At 36.8% G+C, this 24,473-nt stretch overlaps 1 protein-coding gene across 7 annotated transcripts in view; it reads left to right on the top strand.

Annotated features, from left to right (window-relative positions):
• Positions 1 to 24,473, top strand: part of FRY (FRY microtubule binding protein) — a 221,714-nt gene that overhangs the window by 16,599 nt on the left and 180,642 nt on the right. For all 7 annotated transcript variants that reach the window (XM_077781437.1, XM_077781443.1, XM_077781442.1 and 4 more), the window contains exon 2: positions 11,893 to 12,065. The gene's annotated coding sequence lies outside the window, so the exon portion shown is untranslated. The remainder of the gene's footprint in view (positions 1 to 11,892; positions 12,066 to 24,473) is intronic.

The raw sequence follows: 24,473 nt of genomic DNA, 5'->3' as shown, positions 1-24,473 counted from the left end.
AACAGCTAAAAGAAGGAGAGAATTAACAGGATCAAGAGTGTTGGTGAAACACAGGGGAAATGGGTGATGAAAAGTCTAATTAGACAAAAAGAAGAAAGAAATTAGAAGAAAATCATTGAAAGGAATAAAATACCTGGGCCCAAATGAGCTAGAAAAGGATGCATTTATATGTGTATATACATGTTTAATAATGCTGGAAAACATAAAGAAACTGAAAGAAAACATTGAAATTATATCATACCAAGAAGACTGTCAGATATGCTGAAAACAAGTGAAATAGTTCTAAAACTGAAGAGTGACTTTAAAATGTACAGGTTTTGGAAGGTCAACAATTTCCCAGTTTGTGAAAAGACCACAAAAGAGGTATTGCATCCAGACATTAAAATCCATTCTGAATTTTGCAAGTGGTAATTCAAAGCTACATATTTATATTTAGCACTAAGAGAGGAATTGGCTGTTCTTAGACAGCTACCATCTCAATATTAGAACAAATAAAAATTTATTGATATCTTGGAAGCTGTGTAGGGTTCATGATGTAATAAGAGAGACATGTCTATGTTTGTGTTGTAATAAGCAGAATATTAAGTAATCGAGCAGCTCAGTCTAATATTAGTTTACAGATTCACTGATTAAGGCTAGGAAGGGAAGAACAGTGTTGCCATGGTGAAGTCTATATGATAAAGCTCAAGCAGAACAAGCTAGTGAATAATTGATACGTGTCTAAGATTAGAAACTATCATTTTCAGCTTGTGCTTTGATGTTCATGCATGCTTTTTACTTTAAAAAAGCTCAGAGAAACACATTAGCACAGACTGTGGCAGATTTTTGCATTAACTTTTAGGTAAAGTACCAATGGTTTATATGTGGAAGAACACACAAATATGCAGTTATTGCCATGCTAAGATTGAAAATTCTGGCATAAGCCAAAAAGTTCCAAAATGGAAAGCTGTTAGTGGAGATATATGTGGCCAGCCTGCATGTACTACTGTATTTCTTTAACACAGATCACAAATAAATAAGAATGTTTATCATGAAATTCAGTAAGATAAGGACACAGAAAGAAAGTTACAACTTATCTCCTTCTGGGTTTAGTCATATAATTTTTAAATCATTAGTTTAGAAGTAATTTAGTAAGATAGCCCAGGCCATCTTGAATTAAGGAGCAGTAGTTACAAGTCCTGATAAAGCTTAAAAACAAACCTTTTAAAAACAGATAAAAATTTGACTGCTGTTGCAAAGGTAAAGTAATGGAAAGCATTTTTTGGGATAAACCTGTAGATCTGCTAGAGCGAAGAACTACATGCCTTTATAAACAGTTTCGCTTAATGAACGTATGATTTAGTTTTATAAATGTATGATGGAAATCAGTAAACATACACAATAGTTCTAAATACAGTCTGTCTGCCCTGTAGCAAACTTTTCTTCTCATAAATTCCTTTTTGGAAATCTCAGTAGCAAGAGCTATTTTCCCTTATTAATAGCCTGTTAAAATAAATAAAATACATGAAGTTGGCTTGTGTAGAACAATCTTGGAGCTGAGAGTGTTGTTTTTTCTGCTTGCAAGCTGAATGAAGTTACCCGGGGGAGGTGCGTGGGGGGGAATGAGCAATATGGATTAATCTCTGTATAAATACCACATAATTCATTTTTGGTTTTTTTTTTTTTTTCACTTTTTTTGATGCCACAAGTTTGCAGGGCATTTTATACATTTTATAGTAATCATTAAAAGAGACATCTGCATGCTTTCTAGTGTAAGTTATAAATTGGGTTAATCTCTGGTTAAGTTATAAGCAGGTTGTAATCATATACAAAAATTAGTTCAGTAGTTACTGTGAAGTAGTGATGGCAATTGTCAAAGGATAGAATTGAGAGATACTTTCAAGAATAATGGCAAATGTCAATATCAGGTTCAATTTTAGTTTATTTATTGCCTAGAATAAGTCAGGAGTAGCATACAGCACGTAACAAAACGTTTGGATCTGTATTACATGATGGGGCACTTGAGTTATTTCATTAATTTATAAAGCTGCACAGGCTTCCTGTGCTTTTTTTCTGTTGAAAAATAGACTGGCACTAATGATTACGAAGGAATTAAGATATAAAAGTTAAAAGGAAAGGGAGAGGGTTTGAATTTCTTAAACATATTATGTTAGTGGATCATTGAGGTACTTGATATATATAAAAGTGATAAGCATTTTTTCCATCAGCTGGTTTGTAGTATGTCTAAATATTCTTCTTTTCCTCAGACAAATGTATTTAATGATTGGTGTTTCAGACCAGAGTTTTGTTGCCTGTCCCAGAACTGAATCTAGTACGTTGGTGTTTTGTATATGGAATGTTTTATACAGACCAACTATGGTCTGTGAGAAGAAACTATTCCAAGGTTGTATGCTTTTCATGCTTCTGTGCATCCTTGCCTGCACAATGCTTTAAAAATGGATTTGTATAGAAAAGGAAAGAGGCTTTGTACCTGAAGCAGCAATCCCTGTAGATGTAATAATAATACTTTGTGAGGTCCTCTTCAAAAGATTTTGATGTAGAACGATTGTGTTTTCCTCTGCATTCTTCAGTCAGTGTTGTGTTTGATATCTGAAAACATTCTTATTAATGGCAAAAAAAGATAAGATTTTCCAGTACCTTGAAGGTCTCAGACAAACATGTTATTGTGGAATGTGAACTTGATAAATATACTTTTGAGAACAGACTGGTGAAGGTTACTTTTTGTGAGAAGGGAGTTTTGGCTCGGCAATTAAAATAGAAGTGAAAATGATACAGATCAAAGGCTAATAAATGCAATTATCCTCAAAAATAAAAACCACTGATCTTTCAGCATGGCCCCATCATTAAAGGGAGTCTCTTCAGTAAATGGCAGCTGTTGTCTGATCCTTACCTGCTGGTTCACCCCTTTGAAATGAAAGTCTGAGGGCTGCAAGGGTTCCCCTCTGGATGTTGCAGTCAGCAATTCCTCATGTGCTGCACCGAGCCTGGGTCATGGTGTTGGCAGCACAGGTGCACTTTGTGAGACCTGTGAGGCACTGCTGAATGGAGCTGATATGGGCTGGGTTTTGAGATCTACTGGGCAGTTAGAATTACATTTCAAATCTACACACAATGAAGGAAAGCTGTCTAATTCCATACATGCCACAGACACTCTTCCTTAATTAACTCTTCAAAAGTTTCAAAACAACATCTTGGAAAAAAATGGCTGGTTTTGTGTGCACATCTTCAGCAAGGCAAAGGGGGTATCTTCTTTTTAATAGGTGAATGAAGGGTTACGCCTGTATTTTTGCTACCTGGTACTTGCTGGTTTTCTATTAGATATTTCCATAGAATTTAAATACTTTTCCTATGCCTTATTTCCCATATAGGTTGCTAAACATGAAAAAATTAATTCTGTATATATTATTGTCTGTGATTTGCATACAGGGGAACATTATCACAGAAGTTGTATGCATTTGTTAATATTTATTTCCATTATTTCTTTATAAGTGGTGGTTTGGTTTGATTTTGGGTTATTTTTCAGAAAAGCAGATAGTAGCGAGTATTTCAAGTCACAGATATTCTCACGTTTCTCTCTCAAAACTTGGAATTGTATCATGTCATTTTCCTACCTTTTTTATGAGAGAGTGGTAGACATTTTATCAGAGGCTTCACTGTCAGAGACAAGCAGGTCTGGATCTTCTGAGCGTGGTGAAAAAGAGCAACACATTAAGGACTCACTATTAATAATTTTGAGAAAAGGTTGTTTAGTCAAGATACATGTTCATCTTGTTTTGTTGGTATAAGTTTCAAATAAGGTTTCATCTGCTTTATTCTGAAGCACTTTGCTGGCCGCGTGATTAATAGTGGTTTATTGTACAACTGAAAAAGCAATACTGTTTGCAAATATAAAGGAATCCTTACAGACACTTTCTGAATTGTTTACTTTTTCTAAATGAAGTAATTTTAAAAATAATTTTACAACTGAATGTCTCTTTTTAATTTATCTATTGTTTTGGAAACCTTTATGTTCTGATTCTTGATTTCATTTTTGAGATTGCCATCGGCGTGACATCAAGAAAGTTCACTCACTAAAAGTAGTATTTAGAGCACTCATATTATCAAATCTAGGCACCTGGAGTTTGGTTTTGTATTTCTTTTTTTGTCTTTTTTTTTTTGACTTTAAGTATTTTAATAAGTAAGTGGGCTGTAAACTGATTGGTACTACAACTGAAAGTGACTTACATGCTATTTTTGTTAGTCTTTCTTCTTCATTATTCACTCTGAAGGAGTGTACTTTCAGTGTAAAGACATAAGAGATGGATAAATAAATTCTAACTCAAGGGGAGGACCTTGTTGGTTGTTATTTATATTTATTATTCAATTTCTACTCTTCTATATCTAAAATACTAAAGAGTTACTTGAGATGGAAAAAGAAAAAAGTAATGCTGTACTAAAGAATTTGCCTATTAGTTAGACAAAGGAAATTTAAACTAAATAGATGGCTAATTTTATGACATGAAGTGAAAGTACTGGCTGAAGTGGGTGTTTTGTTTCTTTTCTTAAACTACTTAGCTGCTGACAAAATATCTGCAGATCATGAAAGGGTCTCTGTAAAATATGTTTCTGTTCCATACTTTTTGCTACCCATCTTTCAAGTTGTTCTTCATGCTTGTGCTTCCAAGTAAAGCTGAAAAAGTTCAGGATGTTCTATAGACTGTGTAAGAGTTTGATTCGGAGTTTATTTACTGAAAGCTGCATAACCCATTGTCTGGGTCACTGAAGTTGCTTCCATATCTGATTAATCAAAACAGAGTGGGGAGGAAGTTCAGAAAAAGGAAAGTTATTTAATGAAATGCCATTTTAGAGATTGAATTTAATTAAAACTATCAAAACAAAAGTAGTACTTCCTATCTGAATACTATTGCTGCCAGCCACATCAAAGAAGACTAGCAAAAGATTAGATTTTTGTCTCACATTAAAAATATGAATTTTTTAATAAGGGGATTTTTTTCATTTCTTTATTCAAATGGACCTTCACTCTTGCAGTAGTCACCAAACCAACACCTGATGCACCATTAGAGATTCTTGCAGTAGGAAGCCTTTTAGTTGCATGTAGAAAATTCTTTACCTTTTGAGCAATTAAGTGCTTTCTTTTTATTGCTTTGAGTCCCATGAGGCCATGGGTTATTGATCACTTTCACCAGGAGGAAATCAGATTCTGTCATCCTACATTCCGCTCTGTCTCACTAGCTCTCTTGTGTTGGCTGTGCTCAAGTTCTCCCAATGAAAGTTATTAACGTCAAATAGAAGGAGGGTTGGGTTGTTTTTTGGGTTTTTTTTGGGGGGGGTTGTTTTTGTTTTTGGGATTATTTTTTTTTGTATGTTTAATCCTCTACCATAGATATTAGGACCCTTTTAGAATACTGTCTGATTTGGTCCTTTTCACTTCTGAACTTCTTGACAAATGCAAGTTATTCAAGACTGACAGGCAGTTTTGAGGGGAAATGTATCTAGAACTGTTGGGTTTTGAAATGTTCTCTTATGAAATAGTCAGGAGAGTTTAAAACTAGAATGGGATGGCATTTATTGATGCTGACTCAATGTGGAGCTCTCCAGAGAGCTGACTTGGAGCTGTCAGTAACCACAGTAATCCAGGTACTGCCATCCTGCTGGCAGTCATGGTTGATCCTAGCCTTCACTTAGCAATTTTTCATAGTTGAGGTGTTTATTTTTTATCACTCTATCTTCTTTTCTATCAGTGAATTAAGTGAAATGTTTTTAGGACCATAGAATTCTTTAGAGCAAATTGCCTTTGCTAATAGTAATCAGGTCATACAGGTATACAGTCTGTCCCTAATTAGGTCAATGTTAAAGAAGCACATTATCTTATGTATAATTGGTAGGAAACAGTCTGCCAAGTTGAGCTCTAGAGACGGTGTAATAACACATCAGAGAGTTGTGCCTTCCTGTGTTTGTGTGTTTATCAATCTGTTTCACAGCATGAATGTTGCATCTCAACTCTTCATTTAGTGTATTTACTAAATGAGTAGTTCTTACTAAATAAGCATTTACTTACTGTGTGAAGCAACATAGTTACCTGAGAAGGCTCCTGTGTAAGAGACAGTGTGTTGGGATGAGAGCTGGAGTACAAGTGAAGAGCAGTACCAGATGTCTGTGAGAGCATGGGGGCACAGCACAAGCACTGGTGCTGTGTGTGCAGTGTGAGCTGGAGCAACAGAAATGCTCACACTGTCTTTCTGAGCTTTTTGCACCAATTCAGAGCTGCAGGCTGCCTGGGCCTGCCAGGGCAAACCAAACATTCAGAAGATCAGCTATTTGGGTGGATGTGGGCAAGGGGTAGAGCTCTGCTCCTTCCAGCCCCCAGACCAAAGACTTTACGTTGTGTAGCTGCTCTGAAGCAAGCACAGATGTTCCTGGTGTGGCGTTGCACCCCATGGGCTGGCTGAATGCATCCCTGCTGCTCAGATGTGCTTCTCCCCTCTGCATTAAATACTTTAAAAAGCGAAAAATATAACTTCTATATGAATATAAGTGGTCAACATCCCCAGCTAAGCTTTTTGTCTCTGTAGTACATAATCAGTTCCTGGCCAAACAGAGAAAGACTAAATTTTTGAAGGATGGGAAAATTGTGAACTGGAACAGGTTTTTATGAACACAAAAGTGGTACTATTTTGTGTACCCAAATACTTTTGGGTGGTTTTGTGGGGTTTTTAATTTTGGGTTTTCTTCATACACTGCTGTTTGTAGTACTGGTTTCATTGATTCTTTCATATAATGTTTATTTATAAATCTTCAAAATAATGTATTATAGCCTGTAATTATGCCTATTGTTAACCAGCACAAACTTGTAAATTAAATTAATAGTTAATTTTATTCCTAAAATTGTTAACAGTATCTTTAATGTTTGCTTTAATTTCTTTTAAAAATTTAATATCTTGACACAAAGATACTAGTACTGAACCTTTCTCTGTAAGTATTCAACATATTCATTCAGCTATTTAACCAGGATCATTTTTAACAGCACTCTATTGTAAGTGAAGATTTTTTCAGCATTTGGTGGAAAGAGAAGATTAGTGCAAGAATAGCAAAGTATTTACGTGATCTTTTGCAGGGATTAACATGTTCTCTGCATAAATTATTTCACTTAAGAATCATTATCATATTATGATCTCAGAACTAATTACTACTCTGTGTGAGAAATAGTTTAGCTGCTTTTGATTCATTAGCCTGTGTTTGTTTGTTGCCTTCTTTTCTTAGAAAGTTACATTTCTCATGAAGCAAAGTGCTATTTCCCCTTGCACTTCCCATTCCTGTCTCTCTTTTTCTTTTTTCTCTTCCACATTTAGTTACAAAATGTGACTGGTGCAGTTGCTGTTTTGGACCCCACCCTTGGGGTTGCTAAGCAGAGGAACGTGGTTGCATAAGTAACCTGTTACTGAACAGGCTACTGCAGCCCTAGTCAGCTACCTAATGACAGCCAAATCCTAAAGGAAGTAATTCCTACCATTTACTGTTTAGATCCAAACCTTTTAAACATGGAAAATGAAGCATTGAATTTGTTTTAAAATAACAGAACAAATAAAGAGAAAGAAATCTACCAGCAGAAACTAGTATAAAGCAAGAATATAAATGCCTGAAAGTAACTGTGAGACTAGTGATTCCTGAAAATGGAAAATGCAAGTGTTCTATTGTGGTTTTTCTTTCAGTTTTGAGGTTTGGGAATGTGGATTCACTTTGGGTCCACCTCTGGCTTCTTGGACTGATTAGTCAGTGACCTCAAATGAACTGCATGGATTTTGTGAGGTAGTTTCTAGTTTGTTCTGTGTAATAAATATTTGACTCTAATAATTCAGATCTTGACATTCCAAATCAAACTGATTTCTCCATCCCAGTTAAGTGGTATAATATAAATTACCCAAACTAGAAGCATGTGTGTAAATATTTGAAATAGGATAGTAATGCTTTCTGACAAATAGTACCACAGATTTGTTTGGTTATAAGTTTGTATGCATTTCTGCATGTTCTAGAGATTGTTATCAAACAGATCATTGTTTATTAGCACCATCTCAAAGTTGATAAACATTGAAATATTAGGAGATAATCATGTGAAGCTGCATGTCGGAAAGAAAAGAAGCAGAGAACAGAGCCTAGAAGGGTGGTGAGACAATGGGTATGAATTTCAGGTGAGCAGACAGGATGCTGTGAAAACAAAACTAAGGAGGTACAGAACTGTAGAGAGGCTAAAGGTGTGAAGTTAAGAGGCAGTGAAGGGAGCAGGTTTGCAATAGCTGATGACATTTACAAGAATAAATTTTTCCCTGTCATTAAGATCAGTGAAGAAAAGCTCTTTTGTTGTTTTTTTGGGTTCTGTCCAGGGTTGGCTTAGCCGTAGGGAGATAAGGTAGACAGTTACTCAACTGCTTGGCTGGTGGAAGCTGACAGACAGCTCCCTAAGATCTGCTTGTGTCCTGCCTCCCCTTTGCTTGTCCTCTTCTTGAGTGGTGGCTCAAGGACTGTGAGATGACCAGGCAGCAGGTCTTTGCCTCTTGTTGCACAGCCAGGAAGAGGTTGCTTTCCCCTGTTCCCACACACTGAGGGGCAGAAAGGACCAAGCAGCCCCGATAACCACCCTGGTTATCACCACCCTGAGTGGTTTTTCTCAGAAGCGGCTCTTATTGCCCATACCTCCCTCAGCTCCGTGGGAGCACACCCACTTCTTCCTCTTAGCCCTCCTGCTTCCTCCTTCCTCTTCCTCTCTGCTCCCCACTGCAACTTCGCATCTGCCTTTGCAAAGCTTTGAGCCGGCTTTGTGAAGCAGCTGCCAGGCTCGCTGGGCTAAGGGCCTTTGCTTTTGGAAATGACACCATCTGGCTGTGCACAGTGTATGGAGTTTATATTTAGCTCACCTTGCATCTGGCATCTGGACTTTATTCTGTGTGCTTGATGAGACCTGATTGGAGCATTTTCTTTTGTGGATGATATTCTGCATAATGTATGCACTGCTAGTTCTCAGTAGCCACAGTGAATAATGTTCCGTAAAAAGAGTTGAGTTGTTCTTTCTGTAGAGCTGTTGTTTCTGTTGGTGAGAGCTGCATGCAAGGTGACATTTATTATTGGTGTTTGTCAGAAATATCAGACACACACAGAGCTTGTAAAGAATGTTTTGCCCTCAAAATTAGATCATTTATAAATATCTGCAAAAATGGACTAATACATGACAGATCCAGCAATACTGAGTAATCTGATATTAAACTATGTTGTGGTATATAGCTGTATGTATTTTTTTCAGTAAAAGAATCTTTGTCTCAGCTTCAGGATATTGAGTGCACAAGGTACCATGCTGCCTGAGGGCCAACAGAGGGTGCTGGAGTGATGCAGCTCTTACCTTCCCTCAATTTTGTTGTTTCTGGAGAACGGGGCGTGTTTTGACAAACTCTTATTTGGGATATCTTACTGTACAGCTATGAAGTTACTGCATTTTTTGTATATTTAGTATAATAATTTTGATACTTCTAAAGATTATTACATGTTAGGAAGACTGCATATTTAGCAATAATATCTACAAGAACAATGTGTACCTACTAAAGGCATTTCAAACTTTACTGCTAAAAAGATACAAATACAAATGCTCCTTTTTCAGAATAAAAAGTTGGGCACAGTGGAAGTATCTGTTATTTCTGTGACTTGTGTACATATTGTATATATATTATATAATGAGGCTGATGTAGCAAACCACAGATCTATGAAAGTCATGGTTTGATGTAAATAATACCTGGGTAGAAATACTATACTTACAATAGAATTGTTCAAGGAGAATGAATAAAAAGTTAGATAGCATATGACAAATAATTGCGCAACACTTCACATTTAAATGAATTATTTCCATACTGTACTTTATTTTGGGTTCCTCATTTTTATCCTTGTTCAGGGTCTGATTTTCTTCAGTTTGTAGAGGAGACTGTGCCCTTTGTATACTGGACTGAAAAGGTGGTGTGTCTGCAAAGGAATGTAATGTTTGGCTTGAGATTGCTTGCTTCAGGTTGTCCCTGTTCTTTGAAGTAATGTCCATGAAAGTCAGTAATTACATTGTGTCAAACAGTGTCTGGTATGGAAAGCTCTTCCTCCCTGTCCTCCTGACAATCCTCCTCCCCCAGAGCACAGGGTAATGGCTTCAGGTTACCAGAGACTGAAAAGTGCATTTTGTGACAGGGATTTGCAAAACTAGGTGATTGCTTCTAACATGCAGTCTCTCCTTACTGACAGATGTGATGTATGATGCCTAAATCTGCTGTCTTGTACTGACAATGATAACCTGAAGTATTCCATCTAATTGGGATTTCCTTTTATGATTCTAAAACTTGATAACCCATTTTCGTCCAAAATTCTTGTATGTCTCTGACAGCATCTCACAGGAGATGAAAATAGGGTGGTTTCAGTAATCTGTCAGATCTACTGTCTGTCATTTCTTACATTACAAAACTAAAAAGTATCTAAAAAATGGAGCCTTACCTTTAATATGCATCTGGAATATAACATAGAAAAAGGTACCCAAATCTGCAGAAATTTTGAATGTGCATATCTGAGCTGTGACTGCCCTGTCTTGTGAATGACTTTACTCAGATGCCACAGTTAGATACTCTTAATGTTCAGGAATCCTGATAAACATTATAGAAAAGAATTATTCAGGCTTACAGCAGTGCTGCTTTAGGTGTGGACAGAGGTATTACTGTGTTTTCATAGACATAGCTGCAAAGGGCTATCCAGAAGGATAAAGGCACTGAACAGAGATATCAGGGTGTATAACCCCTTTAATAATGAATGCTGCAGTGGCAAGGGTGGTTCCTGTTGTCAGAGGAAGGGTGGGGAGAGGAGACAGGTTGTAAAACAACCCCTTATGAGATAGGTGACTACTCAGTATAATTTGTTAATATCAGCTCAGTAGATCTTTTAATTACATGCTCTGTCAAACGTTTCACAGAGCTGAACAAGTCGAGGGGGAGATGGACTGTCCTATTTGCTGCCATGAATCTGGAGTATCTCCAGATTCACTTGGGTGGAGATACACTGTTGAAGAGGCTGCTCTGACAGCACTGTGGCTGTCCAGAGAAATGTGTCTCTGTTCTTGGAGATATTCAGTGCTTTGGTTGTAAAGGCCCTCTGTAACTGCACTTCGTGTCCAAGTTAGCAAAGAAGGTGTCTTACTCATCACTCCTTGAGCTCACAGAGAATATACTCAGGCTGCTTCACAGTAACAAGACTCAACTTGGATTTGGTAGTTCAGCATTATGGGCCTCCAGGCATACTCATCATGGGACGGTGCTCTCCCTCTGAAGTGTGCTATCTGCAGGTGGTAGTCTCAGCTTCTGAGCCTTTTGGCAGCCTGTATTTGCACCAAACAGGAATATAATGTTTCCTGTTCTGATAGGGACCTCGCTGTTATACCCAAATAGATACCAAAGTGCACTCCTGCTTCCGGCAATTTTTTTCCCATAGGCACCATTCTGTTTACTTCTGTGCAAGGAAATCCAGTATAACTCAGTTTTTGCTGTTGCTTATAGTTTCTGACCAAAAATCTACAAAAACAAGGTCTAGTTTCAAGTCTAGTTTATAGTTCATATTGTCAGTGTAAAGAGAAGTTGTAATTTTAAAAATTTACAACATGTGTATATAAATTTTTATTCTTTTATGTTTCTATTCAAGAACATGAACTGATAAGAAAGCATGCAATAATTATTTTAATAGCATCTGTTATGAAATGTTTGGTAGATAAATACAAATTTTAACATCATGCTTTAAGACATGGATTTGTTTTAAACCTTTTGTTTAATCTGGGAACAGTGATATATCACATTATCCAGGTGACTGAGGGTTGGCTGTTATTTTTCCTAGGTAGTTGTGATGGCTCACAAAGCAAAACAGTGATCTCCAGGAAGCAAGCAAGATAGCATCCAGACTGCTTGCAGTTAACCCATCTCTGCCTGAACCAGAAAACTGTGAAAATTACATTGCAGAATTAAAGCATTAAGAAAGATCACTGCTGGAAACTGTTGCTTCAGGGAAAGGTAAGATTTTGCGTTTATTATCCAGTCATTATGGATTTACATGAGATTTTTCTGGTAAGACTGATAATAAATTCTTGGTATTAATGCATTTCTTTTTTTTAATAGATTTGGCAACTATTCTAAAATTTTTAGTAAGTAGCTAAAAGTCTTTTGCATAGGTGTGAAGAATATAATACAAGCAGATTGGTATTTGGAAGCTCATGTATATGTGGTTCTTACCAAAAAAGATTCTGACCATAAATTTAAATATTTGGCAATGACAAGTTTTGGGTTCTTATGGCCTGAGTTTAAAAATGAATGATAGAGCTATAATAAAACCATCACATGTGACAAGAGACTGTGCATACTTTACTACAGGTATTTGTAGAAACTTTGTCTCAATGTTGTTGGAAACTGGCAAGCCATCACCAGGAGCTGAAGAAACCTGTGGCTTTTAATGAATCTGATACAGTGCAAGTGTTTAGTTAAAGCCTTCCTGGGGCTGAAATTCCTTATAGCAAAGAGCTGGCTATATTTGGTTTTGTAAATGCTGATACATTGCTGGAAAACAGATGAACAAGCATTTTGTACATGTACTAATTAAAGGATACAAAATAGCTGCAATTGCTGCCATGCATTTATATACCAAGGAGCCAGGGGAAAAATATACAGCAACATGAGTACATCAGTGTCCTTTTGAACAAAACAAAGCCCTTTTTTTCCTACTAGAAAGAGGGTTATATTGGTTTTAAACTCCTGTTGGGTTGTGTTCAGTCCTTCTGTTATAAAAATAAGATTTCTTGGAGACAATTAATTTTGCTGTGTAATTGGCTATAATCTGCATCAGATTTCATTGTTAGCAGAATTTCTCCTGGAGTGCTGGCTTCTATAGTGCTCCCAATTCTACTTCAATGTGGGGTGAAACATTTTCTTTTGCTTTTAAAGAGCAGTACTGTAAAGACTCGTGACAGGGTCACAGCCTTTTCAATGCAATAGTTATGTTTTCTTTGTTGATTGCTTAAATACAGATCTTTCAGCTTTCCTAGATTTTTGGATTATGGTTTTCAGTACATTGGAACAATTATTATAAAGCCATTTATATTGGTGCTTATTTTATTTTGATGTAGTGTGGTTTTTATCCAAGACAGTGCAAATCAAAGCAAGTAAAAGGATGCATTTAGTCTGTAGAGCACAGAGATCTGTAAATGTGCGATATGTGTTCTGGACCTTTATGATCACTGTGAAGATGGTTATTTTCATTGCCTAGAGATAAGCTTTCCTCTATGCAATGAGATGTTGATCTTATAGCGGACATGAAGATAGCTCCATTTGGCCAAATCTGTAAGTTTGCTTTGGCTCGAGGTGGGGCTTAGGACACATCTCCAGAGCAGCATGTCCCGTTTCAACCTGGTGTGTCATTGGAGCAGTAGGAAATTCCCATGACAGTCACTGAAGGGTGTAAGGGAGATATCTACCTCTTGTAGAGCAGTGCAGCTCCAGGAGTCCAGAGCACGATCTCCAGTGCTCCAGACACAAGGCTGAGCACGTATCACTGCACCACGTGAGCCAGGAGGGAATGAGAGCCTGGTGACTCTGGTCTGGAAAAGTACAGCTATTGGAATAACAGGCTGGTAAGCTGGGAAATGCAGGAGCTGTTTCCTAGACTACCTTGGAACTGTAATTCTAAGACCTCCAGGTTTAAGCAAGCTCAGAAAATACTACATCTAACCACTTCAGGATTAGTTTACCTGTTTTACTGTGCCTTCAGAGAACTGGTTATAGTTATGCTTCTCCTTCATGAAGCAGTTTGAGAAGATACACCCTCTCAGCAGTTAAGCTAATTGCTTCTGAGTGGAAATGGTATCTCATGGCACCAGTCTTCCCACTCCAATGAATACAAATTTGGCATATTAGCAGGTGCCTTGTAAGTGTCCTTGAACTCAAAGAAGGAACGATGTGAATATATAAACGTATTTGTGGGCTTTTACTTTCTAAAAGGAGATGAGACCAAATGGCATAATGGGCTATTGTGAAATCTCTTCTACAGTTTAGAAAAACTCCCTGGGAACTGAGGAACTGATTTAGTTTCATTTAACTAGAGCAGTGTTGGTTTTTAATCACACTGGTTGCATGTCAGAAAAATTAGCAGTACTGAAGACTGATGAATGTGTGACCTATTATCTTCCCATAGATCTCTCAGGTTCTGGAGGATGACAGTGCTGGCCTCAACAAGAGAGTGTTAGAGAGAAGGGAGATAATATCCGTTGCTACTCAGAAATACAACTACCTTATTTTCTCTTATTTATTTTAATACTTCACTGTAAATTTATGCTATTTGTTTTATCTGATGATATTTTAATAGTATATCTGTTGAGCTGTAGATTGAACTCAATTAGCTCTGTGCCTTTGGCTTTTAGAAGTAACAAATGAAGACTGTATTTAGACCCAGAAAGGCATGTGACAAGCTATCTGGCAGTAATCTAGGAATGCAATTAATTGTGTTTTGTTATGCACTTGTTTGCTAGGCTAGAGTTTTAAAATTTTGCAAGGTAGAGACCTCACAGGACATAAAAGTTCAACTGTGGGGTTTTTTTTTTGGTTTTTTTTTGTTTTTTTTACTACTTTGGCTTCATTTATCAGAGTTTTTAAAAACTCCATAATTTCTTAATTCAATTAATTGTGAAGCCTGTGTTACCTAGGAAGGTCCTTATTTTTTACTTAAGGTCTGATAGCAAGCATGGGTTTACTGAGTGTGAAAGGAGAGTGCAGATCCCAGTAGCTGTAGGTTCAGGAAATTCTCCATTTTGATTTCCCTTCTGGGAAGGCCTGGCTCTGTGGAAGATCCAGTTCTCTAACTGCCTAAAATATGTACATATATACATGGGCTATAGTACTTCACAAACTGGAGAAAGAGATATTTAAATAGGTCAGGAAAATAAATGAGAGCTAAATGCCCAAGAATTGAGATGGAACAGAAATATAGCAGTAGTTAAAAAAAAAAAAAAGCAAGCAAAAAAAGCCCCAGAGAATGAAGAACTAAAAATAGATTTGTTTTGTTATTCTTAGGCATTCCTGCTGGTTGCATAGAAATCACTGAACTTAAAAGGTCGTGCTACCAATGCTCAGTACCTTTCAAACATTCATTTTAATCTAGTGCAAGGATCCGAATGGAGACTGACACTTGGAATTTGAGAGAGGCAATATAATTTTTTCCTAATTAAATATGTCAGTGTTCTAGCTTGAAATCTGTTCTGGGAAGCATATCAGCATCATGCATCATGTTGAAGCCAACAGTATTGATACTGACCTGAATCACGTGATATTTTAGAGCTGATAAGGATTATTGAATATTGTCTAAGAGTGGATTTTGGTTTTCCTTTTATGTTACAAAACTGTAATTTTTCAGGAAAGGAGTTTGTCAATATTAATTCCAGAAGAATTCTTAGAGAATCTCTATAGCTATAAGATGTGTGAGTGCTTAAGTAATTTGGTTTTTGCTTTAGCTTTCTGGTTTCTTAAAAATGGAGATGGGTGGGGAATAAATAAAAGAAAATATTTTTCTTTAAGAGTGTGCCTGGCATCAAAGATATCACAAATAGGCAGCAATTCTTATTGCAACAGCAAATGCTCAAAAAAAAAAAAAAATCCTCACAAGATTAAAAACAAAATCACAGACAGTATTCTATTATTTCCAAAGTAAATATTTTACCAGATAGGTTTTTGATATAAGGAACAAGATGTGCAAGGAACAGGATGTGATAAATATTCAGTACAACATTTTAAACACATTTTAAACATCCTGGCTTTTCCCTGGTTATATTTAGATAAAGCTTAAATGGTTCCACTCAATGTTGTTTTGCTTTGATTAAAACAGACAACATTTTACCCATGTAGGTGGCTTATTTGGGGGCTTTTTTTTAAGTATAAGCATTTTTTTCTTGTACATATAGTAAAATAAGAAAAAGGTTTTCATCCTCCATTTCCCCTTACCAAGAGATGAGCTAAAAAGTCCAAAGGTACAGATATACTACTTTTTCTTTCAGTGCTGATGTGCTATTTTGGAATATGTGCTGACCTACTTTTTGTGCTTCCAGAAAGCAAGCTGAAAAATTTTTGCTTAGGCTGCAGACTTAGATTTATTTTTCAGGGTATTTTTGTACATATTTTCATGCAGATATGCACACACACATTGGTAATGGGGGGGTTGATGTACAACAGCAAATCAAGATTGCCAATTTTGGTACAATTTCAAACTATTAGCAGCAGAAATCTGCTGCTAGACACCTTCCTTAAAAGGATTTGATAGGAGAATATTTTCAACCTAGTGGTGCCATTATTTACAGTTACATCCTAAGATAGGAAGTTTTCACTTCCCAACTTCAAATAAATTTGATACCTAAACAGAATAATCCAAAATTGCAGTGAAAAATGCTGTAAGAATCTTATGTTCTATGTTTTACAGTTTTTTCAGCATTGTCTTAGACATTGGAAGATAAAATCCCTCTGAATTGTTTACTTTCTCTCCATGCATCTCTTTACACAGCACTCTGACCATCAAGAAAGTTTTGCTCATTAGTTTGCCATTCCCAATTAAAATAATGATACATAAAGCTTTGGAATTGTATGAACAAATTAGGAGAAAACAGGTAATGAGAGATGAAGCCCTGCTCCATCCACTGCTTAGGGCAGAAAAAATTTGTCAATCTCGGCAACTCTGTGCTCACTTCTGAGCTTTCCCCAACAGAGTGAGCTCTTTTTTAGTGTGTTGTACTTCACTCACAATTACTGTAGTGTAGAAGGTCTTGGTGTGGCATTCTTCTCATCTAACCTGTGTGAAAATTCGAAAGGTAATTATCTGTAAGTCTCAGTAAAAGGCTGCAGTTGAGGAGGAAAGACCATTTTCCCTCTCCTCAGGCAGAAGAAATTAATTCTTCCTTGCAGAGGTACATCCCTGTCTCTCTGTTAAATACAGATGGAGTTTAGACTTCGGCAACTTAATGTTGGAATGTGTGCAGCTAGGTGGGGGAAATGCAGTCTCCTTTCTTTGCATATACAACAATATCCTGATGTTCTGCAGGGAAAGGCAAGATGGTGTAAATGAGGTCTCAGAATATCATGAGTGGTAGGTCTGAATCTTCCTGTGGCTGACAGGCATCTTACTTCTCTGGAAAGTATTATGGCCTCCTTAAGCTATTTGAATTGCTACTTCTCTTCTTTAAATTTACATTGTATACCTCAAAGACTATATACAGTAGTTTTAAAAAACCCATCTTGCAAATCTTCATTTATAGTTGATGACTGAGATTATTTTTGGCTCTATGGGAAAGTTAAGAATTCTACAGTTTCAAAGCTTTTTCATATTGTTTTTAAGCATTTGAATGATGTAAAATTTTCACTTGGTAAGTATCCTCAGCAGTTCTACTATTTTTCAAGGAGTCTAAAATTGATGAGATATTAGTTAATAATCAAGTTAGATCAGTATTACCTGATTGTCATATTGCCTGATAGTCATATGTAAATTGCCTAGTGAAGTGTTCATGGTAGAACAAAACATGTTCTTAATGCTGTTACATGGAAGGTAACTGGGCATAGATGGGTTGCAAATATAAAACTGTTCAGGGTAGTAACTTGAAGGAAAGCCAGGGAGCAATTTAAGAAGCTTCTTTAGCTTGGCTATCAGTGTGATGCTACAATATGGTGGTACCAAAATATTATATCCAGTACCTTAATATTTGCACTTTACAAAGAGTTATAAATAAGGGAAAGAGTTCAAAAAAGAGGCCTGTGGAATTTTTGAAGGTCTGGAGAGGAAAAAAAAGAAGAAAAAACTTTTATATTCTGAGGCTTCAAGGGGTCAGTTGTGTAAATTTATAGAAAAGGATTTTGCACAATGAATTTGTCATCATCTACAAATCCTTGTATTTTAAAAAGCCATTTCAAAGCAAGGAAATTCTCAGCCTTATAAACCTAAATAAAAGTACCTGAATGTTGAAGCTGAACTAGCTTTATACAAACCAAATTTTGCTCATAAGAAAGAAATATGAACATTGAAATAGATAAATTATAGCATCTTCCACCATAGAATGAGAGATAATCCTCTGATTGTAGGACAGGCACTCTCAAAAGCTAACTTTACCCTTGCCACTATACAGTGTAGTTAGTTGAGAGGCAAAGGTTATTCCCAGCCCTAAATCCATCTGCTGTAAAACAGCTGTGGGAGAATAAGTTCTCAGGCTGGAATTGGCTTTGTGATTTAATTCATATGAGTCCCCAGTACTTTCCAAAAGCCTGTCTTTAGCTAGCAGGAAAAACTCTGCAGCCTTCTGTATGCAGTTGGTCAGGCCCTGGTTTACACTGATCTCTTGGTTTTTGTCTTCCTGTGCTGTATTCTTCCCCATGCAAGATGTGTCCTGCTTGTTAGACTCGAGAAGCGTATCTGGAAATCTCATTTCTGCTGAAGTGTGATCTGAACTTCTCCTGTTTCTCCACATGCTTCCAATCTGTGTAGTGACCAAGGGTATCTCGGATTATTTAGGTGCCCTTATTATTTTTCACCCTCCCTAAAATTTTTTGTTGCTATTTTGTGCACTATGTTGCTAATTTGCAGACTATTGTGAAAGAGCTGTTTCTTGCTGTTCAGAGTCAAGACTTGGAAAGATAGTGCCCATATAGTTCTTTCCACCTAGAAATTTTATGACTAGCAGTGCAAAGTGCCATGTCTAACTCTTGCTCTGGTACTTTTTCACTTCCATACCTGTAATATGATGTCAATGCAGTCACTTAGATAAATTTATAGTGATAACATGGCAGTAGTGCTTAACTATAGAAAAGTAAGGGTAGTGACTCACACAAACTGATTGAAGGACTTAATTTACTGATACATGTCTCCCTGAAAATAAACAGTTTCTAAAGTATTAGGGCTTTTTTTTGGATGCTTGCATAATTGCAGGAGGCTTCAAGAATGTGTTTGCCTATTCTAGAAACTGCCAACAACTTGATTTCCCAGAGATAAACCAAATTGAGGTGTTCTATGCTATCACAGACATTAGTTCTTCAATTTCCTCTTGAAACTAATCTGAAATGTCAGGAAATTATTGTTTATCCAAACTATATGTTTGAGTATCGTTGAATCTGGATTAATTTCAGGATTGTCCTCCTGAGTCTGAAAGCCCTTAATTAATTAGCCAACAGTCGAGCTGAAAAATGTATTGCTACTTGATATTTGGCCACCCATCTTTATTTCAGGGTTCTAAACCTGGAGCCCAACTTGTAAGAAGCATGAAGATGGTGATGTTTCATGCACCTCCCTGGACTGGGGAATGAATTACTGGAAAAGTTCAGTGGGAGTCTCACTAAGTTTTGGGAGTGTTTCAGAGTTTATCTCTCTTGGCAAGCTTTTTTTTTGTCTCAGACTAAGCTCTTAATTAACTTCAGGTGAAATAAATTCCCTGTTTCTGGAACCCTGTATAAAGACATTAAGGAGTGATGAGTTTCCTTTTCTTGACAGCACTGATACTTGTATGGATTAAATGTTCACACTCAGTGGGCAAACTAAGATTTCAGTTGTCTCAAAATTTGTACTTGCTGCAGGGAGTGTCTGACTTGAACTAGATTATTTGACGTTTCATTGTGCATTAATACTGTGTTTTTCTCAGTTGCTTGCTTTTGTGTTACTACTCAAAATAGGGTTGTGTTGTCTTAGTTTAAAATTTGACAGTTCCACAGCTGACGTTCAGAAAAATAACTTTCCTTTTCTGTTGTGTTGTTGCAAGAGCGATCTTTGTGTCTGATTTCCATGATGTGCAATAGTATGTGTGTACGTATATCTGTGTATTTGGTGTTTGTCTGGAAAGCCTTGGGTCACTGCAGCACTTAGAGCAGCACAACTCCTAAGGGAGCATCTGCTCAGCACATCATCTCTCTTAACATTTTGACTGTATTTAGGGGGCTTGCGAAGGGGACACAACTACCCTCTTCTACTAATACTGTTTTGAACGCATTCACTGTTATTCTTGCAAGTTAATGGTCAAATTAATCTAAATTGTAGTTATCTCAGGGCTTTGGGTACAGAGTCACAAATAATCCCATCCAAATTTTGTACAATCCCATTTGTACAGTCACAAATAATCCCATCCAAGTTTTAAAACGTTTTTATGATTTGCTTTTTTTTCTGTTTGCATTAACTAAAACTGTGTCCACTGCGTCTTAATATGAATGTTAATGGAGAAACTGAATAATCAGTATACATATGTATGGTTCTATTAGACATGTTAAATATCTATATATTTATATATAAAATACACAGGCACACTGCCTTAAATCTAACATTGTGATACAGGCTACATAAATTGTGTCATATTTATGGCAGGGTAATAGAATATAATATTTTTCCTGTCTTGTCTAGGAATAATATTTCAGGCATTATTTGGAAGCCATCTTATCATGCAGCTGATTCTTCAAGAAGTTGGAGGAAAGTAATCGGTAAAACTGGGAGTTTTAATGTCATTGTTTAAAATGGTGATGGTCTTTAACTAGTTAGGTTCTCAAACATCTGTAGTAAACAGGGATGGATGAAAGAGTACCTGAAAATATCTCTGACTTCAAGTAAATCTGTTCATCATTTCTTATTCTTCTTTTCATGTTTTATGGCTATTTCTCTCTTTTTCAGTCTTTAAGCACTTGGAATTTTTCACTTACCATAAAGCTTGCTTTAGGGGTCAGGCCCTGCTTGTGCTTGCCAAGCAGCGCTCGCTGTTGCTCTGTGGCAGCGCTGTGTGTGGTTACTTGCCGTTGGCCACTGCTTCCTGTGGTTTGGAGACCCTGAGTTTCCTCATATCCTTTCCATTTCCCAATCCTTCTCACATACTCATTGTCATTTTTTGTCTCTTAAGTTTGGCGGGTGTGGGGGGAAGAGGGGAGAAATGTACATGCACTGTTCAGGTAGCTCCTCCTTTCCTTGCTTTTTCTCTTTCCTTTTGTGACACTGTAAGACAAGCTCCAGTCTGCTTCTAAATCCATCTTTATGAACTAGTTTAGAAAAACTTTTCCCTCAGCCATTCTCATTTTGCCCAGGCAATGCTTTGCTTACTGCAGGTGGGAGAAGGAAAAGGGGAGAATAGAGGCATGCAAAGAGGGAGTAAGCTGGTGCACAAAAAATGCTTATATTATAACTGACGTATCCTACTGTATTGTAGTGTTAGGTGCAGTAAGAGGTCCTTATTAATACTGTTCAAATGCAAAATAAGTATATATAAGAAAAGTTCTGAAGTTTAATATTGTACAATTAAAAAAGGACAAATGTTCAGCTGTAGGATTTTTGTTTCTGTAACTGGGGACTTTAAAGATCATTTGCACATCCTGCTTTATGATGCTGTAGCAATGTCACAGAGATTCTTGTATACTGCTGACTCCTTCAGCAAAAGATGAAACTCAGTTTGGGGTTGTGCATCAGTCAGACATTTAGAGTTAATTGGCATGTGTTCTGGTGTTTCTAGAGCTCTGGCCTTAGGCGCAGCACCTTCATTTTCATATTGATTGCTCTTGAACTTGAGATAGTGATCCTCTCTAAGAAGTACTTTCAAGTTCCATACATGATGATTTTTTCCCTCTATATCTGTAACACTTTTTTTTTTTTTACAGAAGCTGAAATGCTGTTATAATCTCACACATATGTGCTAACAAAATTTATTTTATGTAGAATACTGAACACTCAGAATTGGTTTTAAATAGAAAATTGCCTCTGAAATCTGTAACCTTCATATGCATAATTTGCTCCCAGCATTCACTTTCAACATAAAAGGCAAGAGGAAAACCATCTGCCATGTTTATTCAGGACTAATACTACCTCATACTGAGTAAAAGTTCCTCAGAGCCTCAGGTCTTTCTCTTACCACTGTACCCAGAGCATAGGCATGATGTCCCAGGTTGCAGTGGAATAATATCAAGCATGATTTTGTGATTGGAAGTGTTACCGTTGTGCAGATTTTGGCAAGTTCCACCCTCAGCCGTTGATCTTTGGAAGATGTCCAGCCACTGCCACTTGGGCAAAGCCTTGTGTGCTGAGAACTCTGAAGCCATGTACCAAGAGCCCTGTCAGCTAGCTGGGTGCTTGTGCTGTGCCTCTTCCCTCCACTCTGCCAGAAAATGCCTGTTTCCTGGCATTGGAGAAGTATTGACTTGCGAGTCCTCATGAAAATAAGGCTGCAACAGCCATCGTGTACTGGGAACATCAGTGTGAAGTGAAATTATTACAAATGGACATTTGCTTATGAATTGTTCTGCCTGTAAAATGCTGTGATTTACATCACCCTTCTGCTTTAATAGGCGATGTGCACGTTATAGATCAAACAGTAGAAGACTAATAGTATCTTAGCTTCAGATTATAGCTTTATTTATTTTGTTTGTTGTTAGCAGGAAAGAATATGACTTCAAGTTAAAGGTGCTTATCTTCTTTCAGCTGAAGGACAATGCATTTGAAGTATTTAGCCAAACCTCTTATAACTATTCATCTGTTAAAACAACATTCTAGCATAGAAAGCAACTCTGTAAAAGCTCCGTTCTTTTATTCATGCTTTATCTGTTAGTATTTGATAATTTGAAGAATCATGTGGGCTGAAAGCCTACTCCTCTTTTCTGTGACTGTAATTTAATATTAAGTTATCTACCACAAGTTAAAACCATAAATATAGTGTGTGATATGACGAATAGCTAATGCTTTTATTTAGCTTCTCAGTGGTCAGGTGTAAACTGGCAACTGAGTCCTATTAGCACAATTCTGTGAGCCAGTGTTTGCTACAGGGTAGAAATTATTGTGAACCTAAAGTGATCTCTTTGCTTTCTTTAAGACTGTGACCATGATCAGTATTAATTTGCTGACCTTTTCCTCTTATACTCATTCTGAAAAATGATGCTTGACTGAAGAGAGATTTTTTGGATGTTAAGGCTGTACCTAGTCCAGACTCTGCTTCTAACAGCATTAAACTGGAAGAAATAGGTTAATTCAAGCAGGGAACTAGTCAGGTTTTCACATCCTATGGATTAAGACAACCAGGATATTCTAGAAAATTAAACAAATACTTTTGTGAGCAGCAGGTAGAGGATTTGAACAGCTGTATATTTTCCTCATTCCTTATTATTGATACCTTGTTTTCTCTTCCTTTGTGTTTAGCTTTTCTATTTTAAATGCAAAGCAAAAGAAGTTAGAGATTTCATGGCATAGATAACTTGAGGTCTGTGACTGTTCTGCTATGTACAGGGTGTGAGACCTGGGTAGTGCTTATGTGGAATAAAAAAACAAGATTGGTTTGCTCAATTGGTGTGTAGTTTTTTAACAGTCTCCTCAGCAAGCAGGTACCCAGGAATATTCAACTTGATTAGTAGCAACTTAATTTCTTTAAATGTCTGACACCTGTAAAATTATTCTAATTATTAAGTAGCCTGAGCATTGCCTTTATGACCTTATTTTTACAAATATTTAAAGGGGTAACACTTAAAATTTTCTAACCTGGCTCAGTTACTAAAAGAAACAATTCATATATCCCTGTCCTAGATGCTTATTCTTATCTTTTTGTCCTTTGTGGCAGCATGACTACAAATAAATAAATAAAAGGTAACCTAGGTTTGTGCCATAGTTTGCTGTGCAACATCACAAAATGGGTGCTAATACAACAAGGGGGGGGGAAATCCATAGGCCACAGTCAAGAAGGATGAAGTTTGGTTGATTAAACTGTGTTTGTTTAAAATGTCATTAGAGCTCAGACTTTCCCTTCATGCCTTTGCAGTTGCTCCAACATAGATGGCTTAGAGGCCTCATCCTCCCTTGAGGTACCATTCTGTTCTAGTGTGTGTGTGGTGTGGTGGGAAGGACCATAATCCATGTACACTGATAAAGAAGTTACACTACCAAACCAGACAGGAACTCCTTTCAGAGTTGGTTTTCCTTTTCCATAATGCAGATTTTCTGAGTCAGCCTGTGTAAGGTGACACACTGAGAACACTTTCTAGAAAAACCTTTTCTTGCTTCTGCTGTTGATAAGACAAATATTTCCTCAGCTGAAAAGGAGAATGGCAGCTCTAATGCAGTCATAATAACAACTGGCTTACTGCACATGAAATATAACAGAATTTTCTGCTGCATTATTTTTTAAAAGCTAATAATTTCCCCTGTGAGAATTTTAAAATTTTTTTTCTGGATCAGGCTAATTTTGTAGCTTCCAATCTGTATCTCTGCAGCACAGGGTACCATACAAACTGAAATCAAACATCAATTACCTTTAGTACTTACTTACCTAACTTCAGTCAAAATAATTAGTAATAGAAACTGCAAGGCACCACAAGTGGGTAATTTGCTGGAGGCAAGGAGTAAGATGTTCTGATTTAGCCTTTAGCTGTAATTGATAAATCAATCCAATGGTTATACTGACCTTTTAA

Source organism: Lonchura striata, chromosome 2, assembly GCF_046129695.1.
Source record: "Lonchura striata isolate bLonStr1 chromosome 2, bLonStr1.mat, whole genome shotgun sequence".
Classification (NCBI taxonomy): domain Eukaryota; kingdom Metazoa; phylum Chordata; class Aves; order Passeriformes; family Estrildidae; genus Lonchura; species Lonchura striata.
The sequence above is the reverse complement of the archived record's forward strand: the minus strand, read 5'-3'. Positions and strand labels throughout refer to the sequence as shown.